The sequence below is a fragment of the Callospermophilus lateralis genome, unplaced genomic scaffold (genome assembly GCF_048772815.1).
Source record: "Callospermophilus lateralis isolate mCalLat2 unplaced genomic scaffold, mCalLat2.hap1 Scaffold_79, whole genome shotgun sequence".
Taxonomy (NCBI): Eukaryota; Metazoa; Chordata; class Mammalia; order Rodentia; family Sciuridae; genus Callospermophilus; species Callospermophilus lateralis.
The window spans coordinates 3,020,259-3,045,680 of record NW_027515935.1 but is presented as its reverse complement, the minus strand read 5'-3'; the positions used below and the strand labels follow the sequence as shown (position 1 = coordinate 3,045,680).

The 25,422-nt window shown below is 37.0% G+C and overlaps 1 pseudogene; it reads left to right on the top strand.

Annotated features, from left to right (window-relative positions):
* The window catches only part of LOC143386854 (uncharacterized), a 56,463-nt pseudogene extending 54,656 nt beyond the window's left edge, over window positions 1-1,807 (top strand).
* Window positions 1,808-25,422: the final 23,615 nt, after the last annotated feature.

The following is a 25,422-nucleotide window of genomic DNA, read 5'->3' as shown; positions in this document are numbered from 1 at the left end:
AGAAATCACCCATGTGATCATTTAAAAGAGCTTTACAATGAAAAAAGTAAAAAGTTTTTAATCCATACCCAAAACTTATTTATCCAACCTTTTATAATCAAGAGACAAATTACAGCTATAAGTCATGTGAAAGCATTTTTAATAAAACTACAAGAATTCCTGAACTCCAGAGAATTAATATTTGTGGGAAGCTCTACAAGTTAAAAAAATATGTAAAAGCATTTAAAAATAACTCAATTCTTTATCAGAGCAGTGATAAATCCTCCATAAGTAAAGAATGTGAAAAATATTTTACTCAAATTCTATGTTACTAAAAACAATAGTCTTTACAATGGAGATAAACCTTACAAATTGAAGAAATGTGAAAATGTCTTTAAGTGTTGCTCAAACCTCTTTAAACACTACAGTAATCATACTGGAGAGAAAATCTGGAAACGTTAAGAAAGTGTCAAAGCTTTTAATAAAAAATTACACCTTCCTGAACAGCAGAAAATTTATACTGGCCAAAAGCCATACAAATGTAAAGAATGTAAAAAAACTTTTGATCGAAAATCATGCCTTATTCAACATCAGAAGATTCATACTGGACAAAAGCCATACAAATGTGAAGAATGTAAAAAAGCTTTCAATCAAAAATCATGCCTTATTCGACATCAGAAGATTCATACTGGAGAAAAGCCATACAAATGTAAAGAATGTAAAAAAGCTTTTAATCAAAAATCATGCCTTATTCGACACCAGAAAATTCATTCTGGAGAAAAGCCATACAAATGTAAAGAATGTGAAAAGGCTTTTAATCGAAATTCACACCTGACTGAACACCAGAGACTTCATACTGGAGAAAAGCCTTACAAATGTAAAGAATGTGGCAATGCTTTTAATCGAAAATCACACCTTACTGAACACCAAAGACTTCATATTGGAGAAAAGCCATACAAATGTAAAGAATGTGGCAAAGCTTTTAATCAAAAATCTCGCCTTACTCAACACCAGAGAATTCATACTGGAGAAAAGCCATACAAATGTAAAGAATGTGGCAAAGCTTTTAATACAAAATCCTGTCTTACTCAACACCAGACAATCCATACAGGAGAAAAGCCATACAAATGTAAAGAATGTGGCAAAGCTTTTAATCAAAAATCACACCTTACTGGACACCAGAGACTTCATACTGGAGAAATGCCATACAAATGTAAAGAATGTTGCAAAGCTTTTACTCAAAAATCTTGCCTTACTCAACACCAGAGAATTCATACTGGAGAAAAGCCATACAAGTGTAAAGAATGTGGCAAAGCTTTTAATAAAAAATCATGCCTTACTCAACACCAGAGAATTCATACAGGAGAAAAGCCATACAAATGTAAAGAATGTGGCAAAGCTTTTAATCGAAAATCGCACCTTACTCAACACCAGAGACTTCATACTGGAGAAATGCCATACAAATGTAAAGAATGTTGCAAAGCTTTGAATCAAAAATCATGCCTTTCTCAACACCAGAGAATTGATACTGGGAGAAACCATACAAATATCTGTAACGTAGCAAATCTTCTAATTGAAGGTCACTCCTTAGTCAACACCAGAGGCTTCATATCAGAGAAAACCATAGAAATTTGGAGAATGTGGGAAAGCTTTTAATCAAATATCGTAACTTATTTGACACCAGAGAATTAATACTAGGAAAAAGTCATATAAGTTTAAAGAATATGGCAAAGCTCTTTATCAAAGATCACACATTTCTGAACACCAGAGAATTCATACTGGGGAGAAAACATACAAATGCAAAGAATATGGCAAAGCTATCTATTAGGAAAAGTATTGTTGTTCACCAAATATTCATACTGGATAAGAGCCATGTAAATGTTAAGAATGTGGCAAATTTTCAGTATGCTTCAAGTGTTAACAAGAAACAGATCATTCATACTTGCAACAATTCTCACAAATACATAGACTGTAAAAGTCATTTCCTGTAAGATGAAACCTCATTGGTCACCAGAAAGTTCATACTGGAAAGAAAAATTACCATTGCCCAGAGATAGCTCTGCAGCACTGACTCCATAAAATTCTGACCCTTGCCCTTCTGGCCATTACTCATTAGCCCATGGAAGTGGGCAGGAAGCATGACTGGATGATCTGGTTTCTTTCCTTCTGTGGACCTCTCTAGGTTCAATTGTCATTTCCTCAGTTTCTCTGTATTGATTGAATTCAAATCATCTTTTTTTTCAAAAGCTATATTTGGACTTAGAGGCCTACTTGTACCAAACCAACTCATTAATAAAATTATCTTATGCCTGAATTCTATGATCACATCAATATTTTTTCCATAATCTCAGCTGGACACAATGGTCCTATGTCAATGTCTTATTTATTTATTTTATTTTATTTTCAGGGTATACCAAGGATTAAATTCAGGTGCACTCATCGACTAAGTCACATCCAAGCCCTATTTTGTATTTATTTAGAGACACAATTTCACTGAGTTGCTTAGGGTATCACTTTTACTACTAAGACTGAATTTGATCTTGTGGTTCTCCTGCCTCAGCCTCCTGCACTACTTGGATGCAAGGCATGCATCCCTCAACCCAGAAATGATTGTCTTTTGCTTTATAGTTAATTAAAAAATTTTACTCAGGGTTTCATGTCCATAAAAAGCATTCAAAAGATGGTTTTGTCACACTTCAGGCATCAGATTCTGGCTTTTAAAATGTCCTGCATGATACAACTTAGTTTTCTACATCAAATGCAGAGTTCAAAAGTTTGAAACCAGATGGTGGAGAAACAAAGATATTAAACAGCAAAATGCAACACATGGCGTGGTTAAATCCACACATGTAGTGGCTATAAATGCTCACACTATATAGACATCAAGAGGCCTGTCCATGACCTCTGAGAGTCCTGAGACTCCATTCAGACTTTGAGCCCCTGAGCCTTCAAAGGGTCTGCACAAATGAGAGTGAAGCATACTACCTTTTCCCACCCTTAAACATACTATTGCATTTACTAGACACACCAGAGGAAGAACTGTGTGTCTTTGTACCAAAGTGTGGCTCTACTTGCATATATATGACATCTGTTTTAGAGAACACTGATGTTCTTTAAAACAGATGTCATATATACCTAATGAAACATAGTTGCCCTTTTTTTCTCTTAATAGAAAACCACAGCCCTGCACATTTTTAAAACAATTTTGTTACAGTTGAAAAAAAAAATAAGAATGGTTAAATAATTGTGTCAATGAAAAGCATTTGAACTGATGAGTCCATCCTTCCAGTAGAACTTACAAGGATACAGTTGTGTCACCCAGGAAAAGGCAGGTCTGTCCCAAGCCACACTGTGAAATCTCAGAGAGTTACATATTTTCCTGGACCCATCCTCAGTTCTTCAAGTTGCTTCAACCAAGTAATGATGTATTTAACGGTTAATAAAGTATAAGCAAATCTCTTCTACTGCAGTACTTCAGGTTATTTCAGTATTCTGGAAGACTCAAACTTCAGCTGGGCACACTGGTACACACTTTTCATCCAAGCAGCAGGGGAGTTCAAGGAAGGAGAATCACAGTTCCAAAACCAGCCTCAGCAATTTCACATGAATCTAAACAACTTAGGAAGATCCTAACTATAAATAAAAAGATTTGGGAATGTGGCTTAGTGGTAGAGAGCACTTTGGTTTGATCCCTAGTACAAAAAAAAAGACAAAGAGGCTCAGGTTTTGTGGTCATCAGAGTCAGTTTATTCAGTACATAAGTCTGAACAATTGCATTATTTAATTTTTTTTTAAATTATATTAGCTATAGTTACTTAGTGATCACCAGAGTACTATAAAGCACAGATACCTCCACTAACTTTTACTGTCACAGAAATACCTCCATACGAATCCCACAATATTAAGATGATGCCTCTGTTGATGCAGGGATTCATTTGGTAGCCTCTGTTCAATTATTCTCTCACAACAGGTGTGCACATAACCCCTGAAAGTTTCAGTAATTCAGACTCAAAAATCATGCCTTACTCAACGCCAGAGAATTCATACTGGAGAAAACCCATACAAATGTAGAAAAGGTGGCAAAGCTTTTAAGAAAAGTTTATGCCTTATTCAACATCAGAGAACTCATACTGGCAGTGGATACACCCAGTGGACACTGGGCATACTAGAGGCATTTTTATTTTCAAGTAGGGAATAGGATTACTAATCATCATCATGATGGTCAAGCCTCTTACCAAAAACAAGCCTTTGGTCTCTACCTTTTACCATGTTGAGGCTCAGGGTAGATCATACATGCTCAAAAAAAAAACTTCTATTTTTCTAATTTATTTTTTCTCCCAGTGCTTTAAGCACAATGATTGTCTCCCAGTAATGAGGAAGGTAGGAAAGAAACAAGAGAAGGAGCAGAAGGAGACACACAGCATATTATCAGAAGAAACCTAAAGCCTGCAGACAGGAGAATTATTAATTTGGGCCTGATTGTGTTGCTACAAACTCTCTGTCAAAGAGTTCTACCATCCTTCCCAAACCTTACCAGTCTCATGTCAGTTGTCAGTATCAAGCCAGATGCCCCTACTTGAATAACAGACAAGATCCTTTTTTTAGCAGAAACCCCATTGAGTAAGCAGTCATTCCACCTCTTCTTTTCCAATAATGAATAGTGAGTCATTGAGAACTTCACCTGCATTCTTGTGCACACAAACACACACATACACACACACACACACACACACACATACACACACACATACACACAAATTATTTTTCAGGCCTTCAGATTCTGCAACACAATGCTGGATCTGGTTATTTGGGACATTATCTTGATATCTACAAGAAAAACCTTTGACTTCTGCTCCTGCACATTCCAGAATTTTCTGTGCGGTGTTTCACTTTCCCCTTCCAAGATACTATTCGAGAGAAAAAAATCTAAAGTGAGATTCAAAGCCTTGCCACTGCCATCTTCTCTGTATCTGAGTAGTCTGCCTTTGTCCCATACATCCTGAGTTTTCCCCAGGCAGGTATCACCTGGTGACAAATTGAGGATCAAAGTCAGAGGAGAGACTGTTGACAGGCATCAGAATTCTCTGCTCTGCTGGCCAAGATTTAAGGCTCACTGTAAGACACTCTATTAAAACAAAGAGTTCTGCTGCTCCACAGTCACACACAAGGCTGGATAGAATCCATTTTAAAATTTTACCATGAGCCAGGATCTCACTAAATTATTCAGGCTGACCCTAAACTTACAATCCACCAGCATCGGTCCCCTGTATCACTTGATTTACAGGCATGGACCTCACCCAGGCATGGACTACTTCACCCAGTCATGACCTTCTGGAGAGAGCCAATTTTTAGAGATAGTCAGCCATCTTTCCATGTTGTTCATGTGAAAATTAACTAATATAATTTTCATACTACCAATATCCTTCCTATTATGCTCCCAGCATCCAAAGTCAGTTTTTGTCTGACCAAATCATGGCATGTCCAGTTACCAGAATAATAGAGATGGCTCATGCCCCCTAAAGTTCACTGAAATTATAATAACATAATAACCCTAAATCCACTTATGCTGTATCATCTTTTCTTCCTGCATGAATAGAAGAAAGTCTCTTTTACATGGTCTCTATCACCTCCCACACCCTCATCTCCTGACCAACCCTGGAGCTTCCCAAATGGCTTTTCACTACTGTTTATAGAAAACTCTAGCTCTCTGTGACAGTGCATGTGTTCATTTGCATCTCCTATATATGATTAAAACAAACCCTAAGCACTATTATGACAATGGGAAATCTATAAATCTCCTCAAAAGGGCCAGAGCAACTCCATCTGTAACCTGTGCCACTTGGACTTGGTCATGGGGAGGCACCGAAGCCCTTCCTTTCTGTTATGCCTTCCCCATCTTAGTGCTGGGGAACACAAAAGTCTTCCAGAGGTGGGAGGAAAGGAAGGGCTCTACACCTGGAATGTGGGAATTGTGCAGGCACTGTTCCTGTTGCATGCAGACTCTTCCACCATTGTTGTAAATGTGGGTTGCAGAAGTGGTACATTACCAGATAAAGTCCACAATAGTCCAGAGTAGAGGTAGGCTTGGATTCAAATTCGAGATATCTTCCAATCTTCTCAGTTACCTTCCTTATAAACACTTTAAAGCATCAAAAAAAAAAAAAAAAAAGGCAGGCCATGTATTCTGGGTGTTCATTAAAACCAGAGTATACTTTTCAGGAGAAGAAAATATTGACTCTACTTTTCACTTCAAGATTGGTATTATTAAGGTCTATGACCATACCCCTGCCACTACCAGAACTTCAGGCTGTGGGCAAATAGTTAGCCTGTCCTGTATGAGGAAAAGGACCTGCACCATTTTCAATAAATTTCCTGCTACAGTACTATAGTAGTACTGTAGTCAAAGACCCTGGCTTCATATCACTTTCTGGAATCTGCAGTGAAACCTGCCTGAGCATAGGGTCACTTCAGGGACTCTGATGGGAGCAACCAAGAGAAGCCCCCAGCCACCTGCAGAGCGCCTCCACTGGCAAAAAAAAAAAAAAAAAGAGAGAACAAAAATCACACTCGCCATCTAGCGGTCTTATCGGGCAACTGTGGGGATCTGCACATCATGATCCAGAATCTTTATTAAGAAAACCATGGTCCATCCAATCAGACTTACAGTGAAGTAACATGGCCTTTATAGATTTTTAATTTTTTTTAATATTTTTTTTTAGTTTGAGGTGGATGTAATTTTTATAAAATTTTATTTTTATGTGCTGCTGAGGATCAAACCCATCCCTCATGCATGCTATGAGAACACTCTTCCACTGAGTCACAAATCCAGCCCCCTTTAGAGTTTTTAAACAAGAGATTAGGTTATTGCTTTAATCTCTGGAAAAGAAGTAAAGGTTAAAATGTTTACAGGGATTGACTCTTAGCTGTGGGTGCTGAGTTTGAAGGTCTTAATGAAGTCACTGCAACATGATTCCCTAAACATTTCAGCAGGAGAGATCCATGCACCCAGCCCCTTGGATCTCAGGGTCTGTCCACCAGGGCTGAAATTAGACAATTTTGGAAGCAGGTCATTAAGGTGTAAGTGAGTGAGGTCATAATAACTTTATTTTTGTAGAATGGTGAAAAAAATGCTCTTGGAAGAGAGACCAAATCAGGACACAGATTATTAGCCCTAACCATGGAATTGAATGGATCATACAAATTAAGATTTGTGAACCACCCTGAGTCTCATATAATAAAGCTGAGCTGCAACCTGAGAATCCACATTTCTATCCAGTTTTCTGGTAAAACTTATGTGTGTCTGGGGGCGCAGTCTTTGGGACATTGGATCAAAAACAGCATGGTTTAGGCTAAACTACTTCTTGCTAAATGATAGGGGACAGATGTGAGTGGTGAGAGCATGAGGTTCAGGGAATAATTCTATAAAGTGGGGGTCACTGTGCTGACCCCCACATGCTTTTCTCTTCATGAAGAAATTTACCTGTAACACTGCCTGCCTTAAGTGGACAGGATATATCACATTTCTCAGTAAACTGTGTTATCTGCAGGAGAAAACCAGATATAAAATAAATGTCCATAAGAGGAAGCCATGTTAAACTTGAGAAAGGAACATTTGTGACTCTTTTCACATACCAGATTCTGAAACACATAGAAATAAAAATATTTTTCCTAGCTCTAAAATCTGCAAGAATTTATGGTTAAGAATCCAATTAGAATCAGTTGCATTGGCCAAGGTGACATAAAGTTATCATAGCAGTGGGGACTTGACACTTGGATGTCATCCAGCTGTCAGTTCAAAGTCAAGTAGTAGGCCTGTGAGGGACTCTTTGGAAACTTCTCTGGGATACCCAACAAAAGTAAATTGCATAAAAGAAACACTGTCTCTCTCCCCTCTCAGAGGACCCATTATCTACTATGAGAGTGTCCCCTTTCCTTGTTTATCTATTCAACAAACTCACGCCTGTTTTTCTGAGTGAAATGTCTTAAATCATTCTGACTTAGTTAAAAGAATTAGAGTTTAAAATGAGGCCTTCTTACTCTCTCAGTTTATTTGAAGTCACCAACCTTGTATCATTAAACATTTACAAAGTTCTCATGATATACATTAAGCTTGCTCCAACTACATTTTCAAGTTTTACAAAATTGTAGTCTCCAGCTCTTTCAGGCAAAGCCAAAAGATAGAGCTAAGATCAGCTAAGATAAAGCTAAATGGTGTGACTGTCTTTTTCCTCACACTCTTGTGGTTAGGACCACCAGGAGATAAGGTTGAGCCCAGTTCCTGTGCAGCAAAAACCTTTGTTCCCACTTCTGAATCCAAAATACCAATGAGGTTAGGATGGTCATCATCCACAGTATGTGAGTCCAGGTATGAAATGTTTTCACAAGATACATGCACATTTTCATCACTTTCAAATAAAGATTTGCATGTGAGGTGTTTTATGCTAGAAACTCACCCAAACAAAGGCAAGCATGTGCACTGAACAACCAGAAGAATTTCATCAGAGGATCAGTTCCATCCTGTATCTCCAGCATAAGGGGCTCTGGTAAATGCTTGGTTTAATAAACCACTCTTAGTTTAGAAATAAGCAATAATCTGATACCCACCCACAAATTCTGTTCAGCCTATTCAAACCACTAGTACATGTAGCTAATCAGAAGTTATCCCTGCTCAAGGGAACCTCAAGAAAGTGGAATCTATAATCTGGCTGTTCCTGTTCTACTCAATCAAGGAATGTATCTTAGTTGATATGGTTTTTAATATTCATTGCAGAACTAGTAATAAAAAATAATTTGCCTGAAGCTAGAAACAAATTATTGGTTATAAGTTTATGCCACTTATTATATATCAGTAAAATAAACAACAAAACAAAAATCCCAACAATTTCAGAGTTAGTTCATTCACTGAGAAACATCCAGCCCTATTTTGTATTTTATTTAGAGACAGAGTTGCTTAATACAATGTTATTGCTGAGGCTGGGTTTGAACTCAGGATGCTCCTTCCTCAACCTCCAGAGCCACTCATATTACAGGCATGTGTTGCTGCACCAGGCCCCAAATTTGTTTTCTTTTAAAAATAAAATATCTGTGGGTAGTTCTGACTGAGACACAGGTGACTTCAGGAATCGGTGTCTTTTTATCTCTCACTTCCCATTTTATTTTCTGGCCTCCCCTGAAGCCATAGTTGGCAATAAGCTTTCCATGCTCACTTTCTAGTTATTTGTGGCCCTCTGAAAGACTATGTCCAGACCAGCTCAAACCAACTTTGCAGGTTAAGAGCCTCTTGGTCAGAGTGGTTCATGCTATCACTTCCTGGTCTGGGTAACCATTCTGACTCACCTCACATGGAGTGGAAAGCAGAAGGGGATTCCCTGGAAAAAAACACAACAACTTCTGGAAGAAGAGAAAACTGAGACACTGAAGACAAATAAGACATCACACTCCCTTCTGGTCTCCAGGGAAGCCATTGTCTACACTGTGGATCTGAGAATCTATGTTAGTTCATGACACTGTCCAAGTACTCATGCCTCAGAACATCTCCACTTTATAGATGAGGAGACTGGAGCTCACACGTAGTTTAAACTTCCTGCCAAAGGCCACTGGCCTTGAAGTGATAGACCTGAATATGAAGACAAATCCAGACAGTTTTGAATCAGTCTTGACCTCCCCGCTCAAGGCTAGTCTCCTTCAAGTACAAAAAGATTATCATTGACATACAGAAGGAAGAGGGGAGGCAGGAAAGATAAAGATTCCCTGATAGAATTTCACATAGACCATGTACTGGTCAGTTGGTTCCTGATTTTGGGAGGTTTCCTCCCTACTAATGACTTCTAGTGTTTCATAAACATATATATTTCCATATTACTTTTCCAATTTTGGCATTCATATATTTTTTGTTCACTTTTTTTCTTAATTCAACTTGCCTGCTATACTTACAGAAATATCCTTAAAATCTTAAGTGTTTGTGGCAGTTTTAAATCAAAGTGAGTAATGCTTGCCTCAAATAAATATTAGCTTTAAAATTCTATAAAAGAATTAAATGAAAGGCTAGCCATCTGTTCACCATTTAATATCATCCCACAACTGAGGTAAGGTCTTCAGAATCAATTAGAATAATTGGAGCTACCAGTTCACACCAGAACAGAAATGACCACTATGCTCCTCCTCCACATGAAATTTTCCATTCCTGTACTTTCCTCTGCACTCTAAGAGCAAGGCTAAGGAAGTCCTGGTCCTCTAAACCAGGATGTCATGTTATCCTACCGCAAATGTGGCCAAGTCTCCACACTTTTTCTCAGAAACTAGATCCTGGCAACTGCACCCTCTAGTTTCTGAACCACATACTTTTTTAGGTGTGTAAATTTATTCAGGGACCTTGATTTCTTCCAGCACTATTTTCCTGAACAATGTATAATGTTATAACTCCCATTTTATCTTTAGTAGGATTATTTCTTTATGTGCCCTGAGAAGAAGTCACCAGGTTTGCAAGGTGTATCCAGGAAGCCAGGCAGTGCTAGGCCATGCACATCTTTTCCCACTTTTCTTCTGCCTAGCTGCTGCACAAACATCTGTCTTAGACCAATTTTCAAGGGAAGACACAGAGGCAACCAACCCCAGAATAAAGAAGGGCCTTTGAGAGTAAAACCAAATACCAATCACTTTGAAGAGAAAAAAGTCAGTCCTCAGGGACCTGGTCTAACTATCTTGCACAAATAGCTGGGACAGAGCTGTACTTGATCAGTATCTTCTGATTTCTTGCACAAGGTTTTCTTTTATTCAGCTGAGATTATTTCTATCCCAAATGACATTGATCTCCTTTCTCAAAGAATAGAGTATGCAAAATTCTCATTCTAAAATTGTCTAGTCTCTGTGGAATAGCCAGGTAGTCATAATTACTTTCTCTCACCTAGGAGATGAACCACATGACCTCCTAGAGACTAATGATCCTATAGAAATAGAAATTAAAAAAAACTTGGAAAAACAAAAGGATCTAGAGAGCCCCACCACACCTTGCCTCATCCTGAAGACTCCAAGATATTTCATCCTGTGGATGGAGAAAGCTTCATGTGATTGCATAAACCAGAAGGGTGCACATAAAGGGCATTTCCTCTGTCTCAGAAAGCAATATGAAGTAGTTGTGGCTTGAAGTCTTTTCTCTCACAGTTGGCCACTCAGCTCCCTTCTGCTCAGCCCTGTTTCACAACTGGGTTTCAGTCTGGCTCCTCTCTCAGTGCTGGTAAGGGTCATCCTTAGGAGGTCAATTCATCCCACCTGCTCAAAATCTGTGCAACTACACCAGAAAGATAGCTGAGTATGGGTGAGAGACACAAAGAGTCTAAGGAGTTGAGGTCCAAACAATTTAAGGACAGATATTCTCCCAAAAGCCTCAACATCCAAGAAAGTGTGGTCGTGTTGAAGAGGGATGGAAGAGAACAGAAATCATTCCTCAATAAAGAATATTTCCTCTAAAATCACTTCTTGTTTTATTATTTGGTGTAAGATGTTTATTATGATTATTTTTAGAATGGCTGAAAACCAATCACCTAAGATAGCAATATGGCTGGGTATCCACCCAAGATAGGAATATGGCTGGGTATTCATGGTGCAACTATTCTACAACTCTCATGCAGACCTAAGAATGATGGTTTAATAGTATGGATGGTTTAATTCAGATAATATTTATATGTAAAAAAATTGTTAATTGCATGTGTGATGAGATTACTACTGTGGTAGTTGATGCTGCATTTCTTGAGCAAAATGTTTCAACCCATATACAACTATAGTGGTCCTAGTGAACTTCTTGGCTAGTGCATACAAATATGGAAATACATGACTGAAGTATAATCCCTGTTTCCACTCAGTGCCTCAGAGTGGCCAGGGTTATCCAACTCTTGCCTGCATGCAATATAGAGCTGTCCCTAAGAATTTATGCTAGGAAGCTCATCCAGGTACCAAACCTCTCCTGCTTCATAGAAGGTGCCACACCAAAAAGAATGACACTGTATTTTGCAGAGTGCATGTGGTCTTGAGGAAATTTTTTTTTTAAATTTAAGGCTTGGAATGGACTTTCCAATGAGAATGAATGTGTCAGTGTTGCTTGAGGGTTGAGCCCTGACCCTAACCTCAGGGGGTTTACAATTCAGGATGACTATTCACAGGTCTTGCTCCTTTTCCAGTATTGTAAGAGAACTCAAGGTCACTAGTACCTGTCAAGTGCCACAACCACAGTTCTCTTTGTCTGTTTCTCTGTCTCTCTTCTTGCTTCCCACCTTTTTTAGCAGGATCCCCCAGGTATTTCCTTCATCAGCACTGTGTAAAGCCATATTTGGCATGCCGCTTGTTAACACTGGGATGAAACTAGAGCTTCCTTGTTGGGGCTACTACCTCTATTGTTCAGAAAATACAAGGAGAGTGTGGGTCATGTCTGCCAATACCAAGAGTCTGTGCCAGCATTAATCTCAGCTCTTTGACCAATGTGCCCCAAAGGGGTGGTTGCATTATTTTAACCTTGAAAATTCAAGAGGGTACTTACCTCAAATTGTGACTTCCAGAGATACATGGCAAACCATTGCTGGGAGCGTCTTGGACACATTGCTACCAGTAACAGCTTGGCTTAGCTAAGGAACTGGTCTTTGGAGAAATGGTCCATCCCTCTCCTAAACATCTGAGGAACATGCCTGGTTTGGATTCACTTACACTTAATTGAGGAGGGTGTATTTTTTGGCCTCAATATGTTTCATTTCTTTCTTGCTCCCTACTCTTTTCCATCTTCTCACCCTATATTCATTTTTTTCCATAATCATGGTAATGACAACAGTGTAAAAGTCATTCATGGATTCATGACCATGTGTCTTAAGCTTCAGAGTCAATCCTTCAAGTGAAATCTTGTCCACACTTCATAAATATAGCAAAACTGGTTCCCAAAATGCCATAGATGCTGCTACCAAGAAGTAAAAGTCAAAAACACTGAGAAGACAGCACCTCTAGCAATTAGAGAAATGTAATTTAAAACTACACTGAGCTACCATCTCATTCCAATTATAATGCCAATTATCAGGAATATAAGTAAAAGCAAACAGGTGAGGATGTGGAAAAAAAGAAAACACTCAAACATTGTGGTGAGTCTGCAAAATTGTGTAACCTCTCTGGAATGCATTGTAGAGATTCAAAATAAGATAAGCCTAGTATTTAAACCCCCCCACTTTGAACCAATTATCAAATTCTTCAGTATATATATATATATATATATATATATATATATATATATATATATATGACTTGATATCAGCATAATACAGTGACAAAGTCACATCAATGTTTATAGCAAAACAATTCACAAGATTTGAGCTATGATAAATGAATAAATTGTTGTATATATAAACAATAAAATATTACTTACCCATAAAGAAGAATGACTCTATGACATAGCCCAGTAGTTAAATGGACATGGAGACTCTCATTGTAAGCGAAACAAGAAAATTAAAAAAAAAAAGAAATATAGGTGGAATGTTTTTGCTGATATGTGGAGGCTAAACCACAATAAATGAGAGAGAAAAAGTGAAGAAGTTCAGTATATTATCCAAAGAAGCCTTCAAGAAAGGTAGAATAGATAGGAATAGGAAAGACATTAGAATGAATAATTAGAATAATTATGAATTATTGTTTTAACTGGACAGAATATCATTATTTATTTTTCTGGTGCTGAGAATTGAACCAGATCTTTACATGTGAGGCAAGCACTTTACCAACGTACTATATCCCAAGCTCAAAATAATTATGAATTATAAATAAGAGTTTCTATGCTTGTACAATTTTACCAAAATGGATTCTATTTCATGTAAACTTAAGGAAAACAACTAAAATAAATTAAAAAATAGTGAATAGGAACATGAAACAAAATTGATAGAATAAAAGTCTGATGATTAAATGTCTTTAGGTTCATTTCAGAATTTTCTGAATCTGTTCCTATGTGGAGTCTGCCAAAGGTATTCAGGCCTGAAAGAAAAGTAGAAGTTCATGATGCTGTAAAGAGAAGAAGAAGGGACTGCACCCCTGCTGCATTTATATACAGGTGAAGGGATACAAATACGATAATCTCAAGCCCCACCCCCCATGTTTAACTAGAGCAAAGAGGAGCAAGGTGCTTGATTATATATTAATTTAATGGCATGTACATGGAGATACATATAAAATTATAAAAAATATGGAATTAGTTTTCCTGGATTTACAATGAAAGCCATTTTTTCCTCGAAGAAAGAGATCCTTGACCCTCTTCTAACAAAAAGTCTTGTCTGTATTATATGACTTTTTGCACCCCTGATATTTGGGGAGAAAGATACGGAGCTCTCTTTCGAATCATATCAAAATAAGCAGGCAGAGGTGAGAAGTTAGTAATGCCGTTTTTTTTTTTTTTCTTTGTAAAGTACAGAGTGTCGAGCTGCAATTATGGATGCACCCCTTGGCAGGGCCTTTTTGATTGTTGTAGGAAGGCAGGAAAGCACCCAGGTCCCAGGATCTAGGTGAGCGGTGGGAGCCAAAATTGTCCAGGTTTGCCTTGTTCTGTGGAAACCTGCCATCATGTGGTCACCATGGGTATTTCTTTCATAAAAATTCTCACCATGAGCAAGGGAGCCCAGGGACAGCTGGATTTTACACATGTCTGTGCTCTCCAATGTCTCTTCTGTGCTGATCTTTTTATTCTGCCTCCAGATTAAACCACTCAGAGAAAAATCAGGCTCTAATGCAGACATCTACATCCAAGTCTACTATGGGCACCTGTCAAGCCTGCTGGAAGCACTCAACAATGTGGGCAAAAGGCAATGTGTTTATTTGGCACTGAATACTTCTTTTCTGTTTCTACTGTTTTTGTTTTAGCTACCTGTCCCAGGTAGCCCATGTATCAGTCAATTCTACTGGCCTTCCAGTGTTTTAAAAGATGTATTGAAAACTTTCCAACAAACTGAAAGGCCATATTCATTTGCATATGTTTAAATATATAAAAAATGAAAAGTAAGCACTCCAAAGAATGCTTTGGGATGGTCTTATTATAGGAAGTGGCGCAGGTAATAAAGCTTTAAAATCAACTTGAATTTTTTAGCATTAGAACCAAATAGAACTTAGAACTCTGGTAACCAGGCACACACATTCCAGAGAGCGTGCATTATTCATCTCATTTAAAGAGAGATGCACAGGTTAAAGAGATGTTTTCATGATGTATTCAAACCTTCCAGGGTTCTAGGCACAAAAATGTCCAGAGCACATTTGCATGTTGGCTCAGCCTTGACATCAGGACCTATGACTATTTATCAGAAGGCATTTATGGGTAAAAGAGAGCAATTTAGAGAAGACCAATCCAGGCAAGTCCTCATCTGGCATCACAGATGGATAGTTTTTTGACCTTCCCCTTCTGTGTGTGTGTGTGGGGGGGGTGGAGTAATTGAGTGACACCTTCAATGGCAGAATTAGGTTATATCAGGACATGGGTGGTAGGGTGGATATTTAAGTATTGGGTTCTAGGTTTTTTTTTTTTTTTTTACTGAAATAACTATCCAAAGACCTTATTCTTTAATCCAATGTGTGGAGGTCTATGCATATATTTCATCTATTTCTAATGTGTAAATAAAATTTTTCAGTGGGAATGTCATCTTTGGAAATAGCCAGTATTGATTATTATCATACATGTAAAACAAAATTTTTGCCAAGCTCCTTGTAGACCATAATAAAGCTACTTGTTATTCTGTCTCCTGGGAAAAGAGGAAGTGCACCAGAAAACTCACAGTGATATCTGTGTTGTAAGGTTAGCTAAGCCTTCGGGAAAATTGTCTCTTCAATAGAAAAAAAGCTGGAGATGGCCAGAATATGCAGAACAAATACCCAAGATGAGGAATCTCCTAAACTCAAAGAATTTTACCACTTGAATAATCTACCTACCCATTCCAAAAGAATTCTAGATTGTATTATTCTCCCTGACAACATAATACATGTAAATCATCAGATTATATACGTGGAGAAATTACAGAGAAATCATTTTCACTTTGCTGTCAGTGTTTATTGGGCACTTATATTTTTTTGTTGCTACTTTTTTTTTTTAACTAGCCCATGTACCAGTCAACTCCACTGGTCTTCTAGTCCTTTATGAGACTTATATATGAACATCCTTATTATGAAAGTATTGACACAAAGAGAAGTGGGAGTTACACAAACAAAAGAGGTAAATGTAGACTATATTTTTTTATGAATTTGCCATACCAGAAAACAAGTCTCTATAGCCCCATCTGGTAAGAAACTATGTCCTTGAATCCCTTTAGAATATTCTAGTAAGAAATTTATTTATTTATTTATTTATGCAGCAGATCAGCCTTTCAATGCTGTTGGAATGTTATTTGATCCAATTGGACATTCATTCAACTAAGGAGCAGGGACAGTGTATGTGTATCCTAATGGGCTGCATCAGTGTCAGAGGGATCTCATAAGACAATGAGTAGATGGAGTTACACAGATATTTATTTGAATTCTTGAATTTTTAAGATCAAGGTACTTGCTGAAATTATTCCTTTGAGACCCACTCTTTGAGATGTAGATTGCCATCTTCTGTCTCCATGTTTGCAAGACATTTTTCTGGGCTTCTCTGTGTTCTTAGAAAGCAGGTTGCTCTAAACATTAAAGCTTTAAATACAATTGATTATACTGCTTTCACCATTTGCATATTAAGTGAACCAATTAAAATTACCAATAATTTGAAAAAAATCCTCATTTAACAGTTCTAACTCAGTCTTTATTAAAGAGCTATTTTGAGAATAGCTTGGTTATTTTTCAGCCAGTGCCCATGTAAAATTATTCTTTGCAGCTCATTGTTCTGTGCTTCAATAGAAGTTTTGGTGTCACTCTTACCCCTGAATTGTGACTAGCTTCTAGTATTAATTTGTCCAGGCCTGTTGTTTACTTGTACAGTTGTTGGCTTTCCCGTGTTTTTTTTTTTTATTGAGCTGTGTTTGATATTACTTTCTGTAATGATAAATCAGTAATCACTGCTTATTTCTCTTTATTTTTTTGTCTTATTTTATTGTCAATTTTATTTACTTTTGTCTAATTAGAGGTAATCCATTACAGAATAGTCACTTTGTAATTGGTTAAGCATTATTTCAAGGTTTTCTTGCCTATCTCACATTCAAGATATTTTTATATTTCCAGACAAGTTTTCTTATTTCGAGATTTAAAGTTGTTAACAAGAATATTTGTTATACATTTTAAAAGATTGTATTTTTAATCTAAAGACAATATTCTGAATATAAAGGTTTTAAAAATAATAATTTACAAAAGAATCATAAAAACTTGGATTAAAATATATTTATGCAGCCAAGTAGCTTCACTAAAGTGAAGAATTTTTATGTAAGTGTAAGAATATTTGTTGTGTTTTGTTGTTGAAAGCAGATATTCCTAAGACAATTTTCTGAATAGATTTTATTAAAATTATGAAAGTAACTGTGGCATAAACTTTTTTTCTCCCCTAACGGATCACCAATGGAATCTTCTCTTTGAGCCCAGTTTGGTCATTTGTCCACCTTGGCCTCCAACTACTGTTTGAATCTAGAGTATTTTTAAGGTTATTTAGCAAATATTATTATTTTGGTTATTGAAACAGGAAAACAAGCCTGAAATATATGTAAAAATCATATTTAAAAATTCTAAAAGTACTAATTACCTTAGAAAATATGATAACAGCTATCACTTTTTATTTTTTATGGAAAGTAATTTAGATATACATTTTATATCAAATTCAATCATAAGAGATGCCTTTTTTTTAAAAGAGAGAGTGAGAGATAGAATTTTTTTAGAGAGAGAGAGAGAGAGAATTTTAATATTTATGTATTTATTTTTTAAGTTATTTGCGGACACAACATCTTTGTTTGTATTTGGTACTGAGGATGGAACCCGGGCCGCACGCATGCCAGGCAAGTGTGCTAGTGCTTGAGCCACATCCCCAGGCCCAAGAGATGCTTTTTTTGTTTGGTTGAAACAGAAAGAAAGAAAGAAAGAAAGAAAGAAAGAAAGAAAGAAAGAAAGAAAGAAAGAAAGAAAAACTCAATATCTCATTGCCGTAGAAAATTTTTAGGCTGAGAAAATGGCAGTGCAGAGTTTTATAGAAATGTTCTGGCAAATAACACTCAGAGTTTCTCGAGATTGAACTCATGGTCACTCAATCACTGAGCTACAACCAAACCCATTTTTGTATTTTATAGAGAGATAGGGTCTCACTGAGTTGCTCAGTGCCTTGTAATTCCTGAGGCTGACATTGAAATTGTGATTCTCCTATCTGAACCTCCTGAGCCACTGGGATTAAAGGCATGTTCCACCATGGCCAGCTGTGTAAGATATTATAAATCAGTATATGCATGACATTTTTACAAGTTTATATGTTACTCAATGACGTATAGCTTTTTATTTCTAATAAAAATTCTGATTTTAATTGAAATGGAAAGACAGTTCTGCATTGCTCCTGCCCATATTGTTGACAGGCAATAGTCATATGTCATCAGATGTGTTCTTAAACAGCAGAGGTGCTTTTTAGCCTGAAAGATGTTGGGAACCACTAGCGACAGTACACACAATTAAGTTCTGAGTAAGGGGGTACTGAATGGTTAATGCACCCCACAATATATTTGTCTTTTACCCTCACTTGAATAATGAAGTGTGGTTCCAATTTTGTGAATCACTCAGTGAGGTTGAGTTACACACTCCTATTCCTTAGGAATTCTATCTCTTTGCACTTTTGAGGATAAAATCTTCCATGGAACTTCCCCTTGTGTTTCCCCTATATAAGAATAAAAAAATTCCAGTGGCTGTCTCTCTTTCCATGGAAACTAAAGGTTGAAGAGCCATCCCAAAGTGTGAAATGGTATTTTTTTGTCTTATGTGCTTCTTTTACCATTTTCTTACTTTTTGATATAGTCAGAGTTGTGAACACAGCATATGTCACCAACTCCATTGGATGGCAATAGGAATATTTGTCTGGAAGCCTCCTACACATTGAAACATTGCATCAGCTTTAAACTTCCTCACTCAGTTCACAGACACAATAGGAGTGAGAGATTTTTGTCCAGGGAGAAGAACCTCTTCTCCACTCCTACTACTTGTTAATGTTATCTCATGTTGAGCTTTTATGCTTACAGGTAATTATTTTTCAGTTCGAAAAGAAACAGTAAGTCTTATTTTCCAACTTGAAAAATTACTTAAATAGCCTACTAATCATTTTAGTGGCTAGTATATATTGAGGACCTCTTGAAACATATCTTTTTTAATTCCTCCAATTGGCTTCTGAGGCAAGTATAATTAGTTTTGCTTACAATCCTCACAACTGCACATTAGAGCTGATAACTTACCCAAGGGCACAAATAATGAGATAGGATTCCAACCCTGGTGTACACACCATGCTCTCTTCTGCATCAGCCTAATTCTTCTTTACAATTAACTCGCTAAACTTTTTTCATGCTCTTGATAATTTTTTCTCATATTTTTTTTCTTTTTTCTTCTTTTGTGTAGAAGATTGGCTTTCAATTTGAAAAAAAAATTCCAGTTTTGGCTAAAGATAGAAAGGCATTTTACTTTTACTGCTGCCCAAATGGCTTGCAGGCAAATATCAGATGGGTTCAGCTGTGTTCTGCATGACCAGATGTTTCTTTAAAAAATCTGAAACATTTGACCAAAAGTTCATTGTGCAAAATAAAACATTTTTATTCTTGTTATGTAGGTTTTATTTAGACAAACCTCAGTTTCTGTAGCAGTGTCAGTTATTGGTGTAATTCAAAACTAGAATCAATAATATTTTTTGATATGGTAATGGCAAGCAGCCATGGATGACAGTTACGATTTCTGGCCTGATCAACCAATAGGATAGATCTTTTCCTGAAATGATGAGACCCTTTTTATATTTATTTATTTATTTATTTACTTACTTACTTACTTATTTTGAGATGCAAGTTTGTGTGTGTGTGTGTGTGTGTGTTGATGGTTGTGTATGCAGTTTATTTTGGACATTTGAAATTTGAAATATATATTGCTTAGTGAATGTTTAGAGAATTGTATGTACTGAATCCAAAGTAAGCAAAGGTTATCTATGTTAATTTTGGCATGTTAATAAAATTTAAAGATTTTTTTACAAACCTTTAAAACATGTGAGGCAATAGGTCCAGCTCAGGGACTCCCATTGCATCAGGCATGCTCTTATCTTGGAGTCACAATGTTGGTTTTGGTTACATTTTTAAAAATATTTTTGGAGTATATAGGGAGCTGTATATCTGAACAATAGAAGAGGACTCAGCAGTTGTAAGGGTTGCTATTTTGTCAGGAGAGCATGTAAACAGTAAAATGGTTTTTCAAAAACTAATGTCTGAAAATTGTGAACGTGTTAGGTTACATGGAACAGGGGGAATTAAAGTTAAAGAAGCAGTGATAAAATGACAAAGATGGAAAGAAGGGATGAATGCAAAAAGGGAGACTTCAAGTTAATGCTGCAAGATTTAGTATATCTACCCTATATCAGGCACACACTCAAATGCTGGAATCTCTTTGTTTTAACATCTTGTTCACAGGCTTTAGCCCTGAGAGTCACATTTTAATGTATGTTATGTATATACTAAGAGGGAGAGGTCTAATTCTCTCAAGTTTCCTCTTCACCCTCTGGAAAGAGAAGGGCTTAGCATTTCTTATGTAGTGTGTGTAGGAGAGGTAGTAACTGAATCCTCATACCCACCTTATAGCTGTTCTCATTTGCATTCTTGGCCCCTTACAACATTACTGTCCTAAGATTGTGATTTTCATTAAAACTCTGAGGTAAGAGAAGAATCTTTTATTTTTTTTAAATATCCTGGTTATTTTATATTGGAATAAATCTGTTTAAATCTGTAAGTATTTTCTAGTTTTTGTTTGTTTGCCCCACTCACCTCTCGTGGTACAGAAATTGAACCCAGGGAATTCTACATCTACATCCCTGATTATTATTTTTTTTTATTTTTAGACAGAGTCTTACTAAGTTGCTGAGGCTGACCTCAATTTTGTGATTCTCATGCCTTTGCCTGCTGAGTCACTGGGTTTATAAATGTGTGACACCACACGTGGCACAGATAGTTTTCTAATCTTACCTAGCCCATAAGCCTAGGTTTTGACCCTCTAAAACATCTTTCTTTTTATAACTATATTTGGCCTGCTGATGTGTATAGCAGATATAAAGTACTGGTACAGCTGAATGAATGAAAAGATGTGAAAGAAAGTCAGGTACTGTCTGTAAACTTCATCAGAAGAAACAAAACTAAAAGAGTAACCAACCTCAAGACAAAAAGCGTTTAGAGCAGAAAATATCTTGAACGAGCAAATGATATTTAGAAAAAAATGAGAATAAGATGTAAAAAATGAGAATGCATTAGGTAATAATGGATTATATTTTTCTGATAATATAAAAAAATGCATGTTTATTTCCTTGGTTTACTAAAATCAAATAGTTAATTTTCTATCATTGCATATGAAAAAATGCAAAGAGAATTTTATACAAAGATGTATAAGACCTTTTTTTATATATATAGTCTTATTTTTAAATATTATTCTTCTGTATGTGCTTTGCTTTATAGCATGATGTTGTAGGTTGGAGATCTTTCCCCTCTAAGCCACCTCTGTTGCAATGGGCTGAGTTGTTTTCATACCAACCCTGATTTTACTGTAAACTATGGCAGATATCAGCCTTTTCTTGCTCTTAAGTGTGGCTTCTTTTTCTTCCCTAAGGATATAGCTTCGCCCTTGTCCCAGGTGTACTGTTTCTTGTCACTTTTTAAAATCGTTGAATTTTTTAGAAAAATGAAGACTAGTACTATCAAAGCTGCTATTGAATGCCAACTTGTAAAGTTACTACTTTTTGTCTCATTTTGGTCTTCCTGGACTCAGCAAATAGTTGCTGGGTGTCTGTTCCCTGTAAAGTTTCTTGCTGGTAAATCTCGTTTAACAGGGTCTACAGGCAGAGGCAGGATCCTTGCAATGCACTTTTTGAATGCCTTATACACTCCTTGGAAGGCAGCTCTGATCATAATTGAAATTGGATGATACATTATGTGACTGCTTGTTGATCATCTGTTCCTCTTGATAGAAGCATTAGGAAAGCAGGAAGCATGTTCTACCTTGTCCATTCTATCCCCTAAGCTTCCTATCAGTATTTAAAGGTTGTTGGGTGGAGGAGGACCTGTTATCAAAGGAAGCTGAGAAGTAGTAGTCACCAAGGAAGAAAAATGAGTCTGCCTGTGTTACAAAAACCCCAGGCAAGAGATGGTATCAATTTTGTTATGTTTTGCTCTATCTTTGAATATGAAGATTTAGCTCATTAGTGACTTTATGGTGCCCTATTTCAATGAAGGAACCCAATCATCTGTCCCCTCTGTTCCTGCATCCAACAGAGGAGCATTGCCAAGAAAAGTCTTTCCACCCATCTCATTTATCAACCACCCCTAATACTCCCTGGAAACATCACTAGCTTTTCAAGAAGCTTTCTCTCCAGCACCATGCTACCCATTTCACACCTTCCCTATTGTCCAAACTGCTCATTCTTTCTTTCTCCTCTACAAAGAGAAAGTCACGGCCACTAGACTGATTTCTCTACTTTTCTTCCATCACCTAATGTAACTAATGGGCCTGCACTGTACCCTACCTCATCTCTCCTAGAGAAATTGTCTTTATCTATAAAAGGCCAATCTGTGCATCTTTGATCTGGACCCTACTTCCTTCTGTCTTCTGAAAGATCACATGGCCTCTGCCAGCTGCCTCACTTTCCTGTATTTTCAATGTCTTTAGAGATCATTTTCAGATGCATTCATAGGTGGTTCAGCATCTCTCATCCTTAAAAAGCAAGAAATCACAACGAAGACAACTACACCACCAGTACCACCACCAATAACAAAACTCCTTACCTTGGCCTCCCTATCCCAGTTACTGCCTTCTCTTCGTCTCCACCAGTCACATACTATAATACACATATGATTTACATTTCTTCATTTCCTATTTATCTAAAAACAATTTTATTAAAATATAATTCATATACTGTATAACTCACCCATTAAAACTTTACAATCCATTTCTTTTTTTTTTTTGTATATTCAAAACATTTTGCAACCATAAATGCCATCGATTTTATTTATTTTTACTGTGCTGGGGATTGAACCCAGGGCTGCATGCATGTCGGATAAGCACTCTACCACTGAGATACACCCCCAGCTCAACACCATCAATTTTAGACCAAGTTCATCACAACAAAACAAAACCCAGTACCCATTGGCAGTCACTCCCCATTTTCCCGTCATTCTTCCTCTCTACCCCCAGCCCACAAGAGCCACGAACCTAGTTTCTATCTCTAAGGTTTGACTATTTTGGACATTTAATGTAATTGGAATTATAAAATATGTTCTCTTCGTGACTGACTTCAGTCACTTAGCATAATGTTTCAAGAGTTATCTTTATTGTAATATGTACCAGTATTTCTTTTCTTTTACTGCCCAGTAATATTCCACCATAGGGCTATATCACACTATATTTACGTGTTCATCAGTTGACAGACATTTGTATTGTTTCCACTTTTGGCCTGTTATGAATTTTCTGCTATGAGTATCTATGTACAGGCTTTGTGTGGGCATGTTTTCATTTCTTCTGACTATATGCCTAGTAGCAAAATGCAGAATGATAGGGAACTTTATATTTAATCTTTTGAGGAACTGACAGGTTGTGTTAAAAAGAGCTATATCTTTTACAATCCTAGCAGTAGTGGATAAAGTTCCAATTTTTCTACATCCTCACTAGCATTCATTATTATCTCTCTTTTTGATAGTGGATGTGAAATGGTGTGTCTGTGGGTTTGTTGAATTTTCCTGATGGCTAGTGATGTTGAGTATCTTTTCATGTGTTTATTAGCCATTTGTAAATCTCTGGAAAAGTGTCTATCCACTTTTTAAAATAGAATTATTTGTCTTTCTATCATTAACTTGTAATAATATATTCTAGATATAAGTTCCTTGTAAGATACATAATATTTGCAAATATTTTTATAGGAAATATTTTCTATTTCCCCAGTGGAAAATATTTGCAAACATTTCTCCCTTCTGTAGGCTTTTGTCTCATTTTCCTCCTTTTGTTTTCCAGTGTTGGGACTGGAACCCAGGGCCTTGTGCATACTAGACAAGTGCTCTACCACTGAGCCATATCCACAGCCCTTCTTTCAAGTTTCTTGATAGTGTCCTTTGAAGTGCAAAAGATTTTTCACTCTGATGAAGAGAGACATAATAGCTTCTCTGATTCTTGTTGGAGGCTCAGGTGAAGTTGGCAATTAATGCACTGACATTGGTATCAATGTGCTCTATCATATCAAAATCATATCAACTGAATAAGGTTCAAGGACCATCAGGTCATTCCAGAGATTGGTATTCTAAAAATATCTCAAACCAACTGTGACTCTCCAGTTTTGTAGGGCATAGAACCCCGAGAGACCAAGAATGTCCCCAAATGACCTCTGATCGAACCCAGAGAGATTACTATGCCTCATGCTTATTCCTGAAGATCTTTAATCACACCCTTCACTGTGGTGTGTATGTGTGTGTGTGTGTGTGTTCATCAGTATTAAGTTTTGAATTTAAATCACCTACAATCAACTTAAAAAAAAAAACAACCTCAGCATCGTGAGAAAAGATTTCCATGTGAGAAATGTGAGATGAAATGCAGAAGTATGAACCTTTCCTCTCTGTCCCATCCACTTGTTGACCCCATGGAAAGAGCTATCATTTTGCTCAGATTTCAGTCTCTGACACAGCATTTTGAGTTATGTTGGCCACCTGGAACCGAAAGTAACAAGAAAGGAAGAAACTGGAACAGCAGTTCAGCACTGTCCACACAAACATGCTCCCTGCTGGTTGTGGTAAAGGTCAGGAGAGGGGAATCTGGCAGTCTGTCAAGTAGAGGAAGCTTCTGAGCTGTAGGAAGCCAAGCAAAGAGATAATCTGCGGGGTTAAAAGTCCTGAGCCCCATGAAACCCAGGCTTCCACTGAGAAGATGTAATGGCTATAAGCAACAGAGCTTTTCTGAGAATCTTAAAAGAATGCTATCAGTCTTTTTCTTTTGGTTTCAATCACTACTATTAGATCCATGTGAAATATGTGTTAATTTGATTAGTATTGGTTAGTTTATTTGGTTTTAATGACATCTACTGGAGTTAGAAATAGAGAAGATAATGCAAGTAATGTGACATCTGGTTAAGGAATTGAGGGTGTGTAGGGATTCCTTGCATGTACACCTGGATGTGAGATGGATGTGGATGGAGAAAGTTGGTGATCTGACACTTATTAAATGACAAAATATTGTCATGCTTGTAGAATAGCTAATGTCCCAAGAACCCTGCTACCTCAAACTTCCCTGCACCTCTTCATTCAC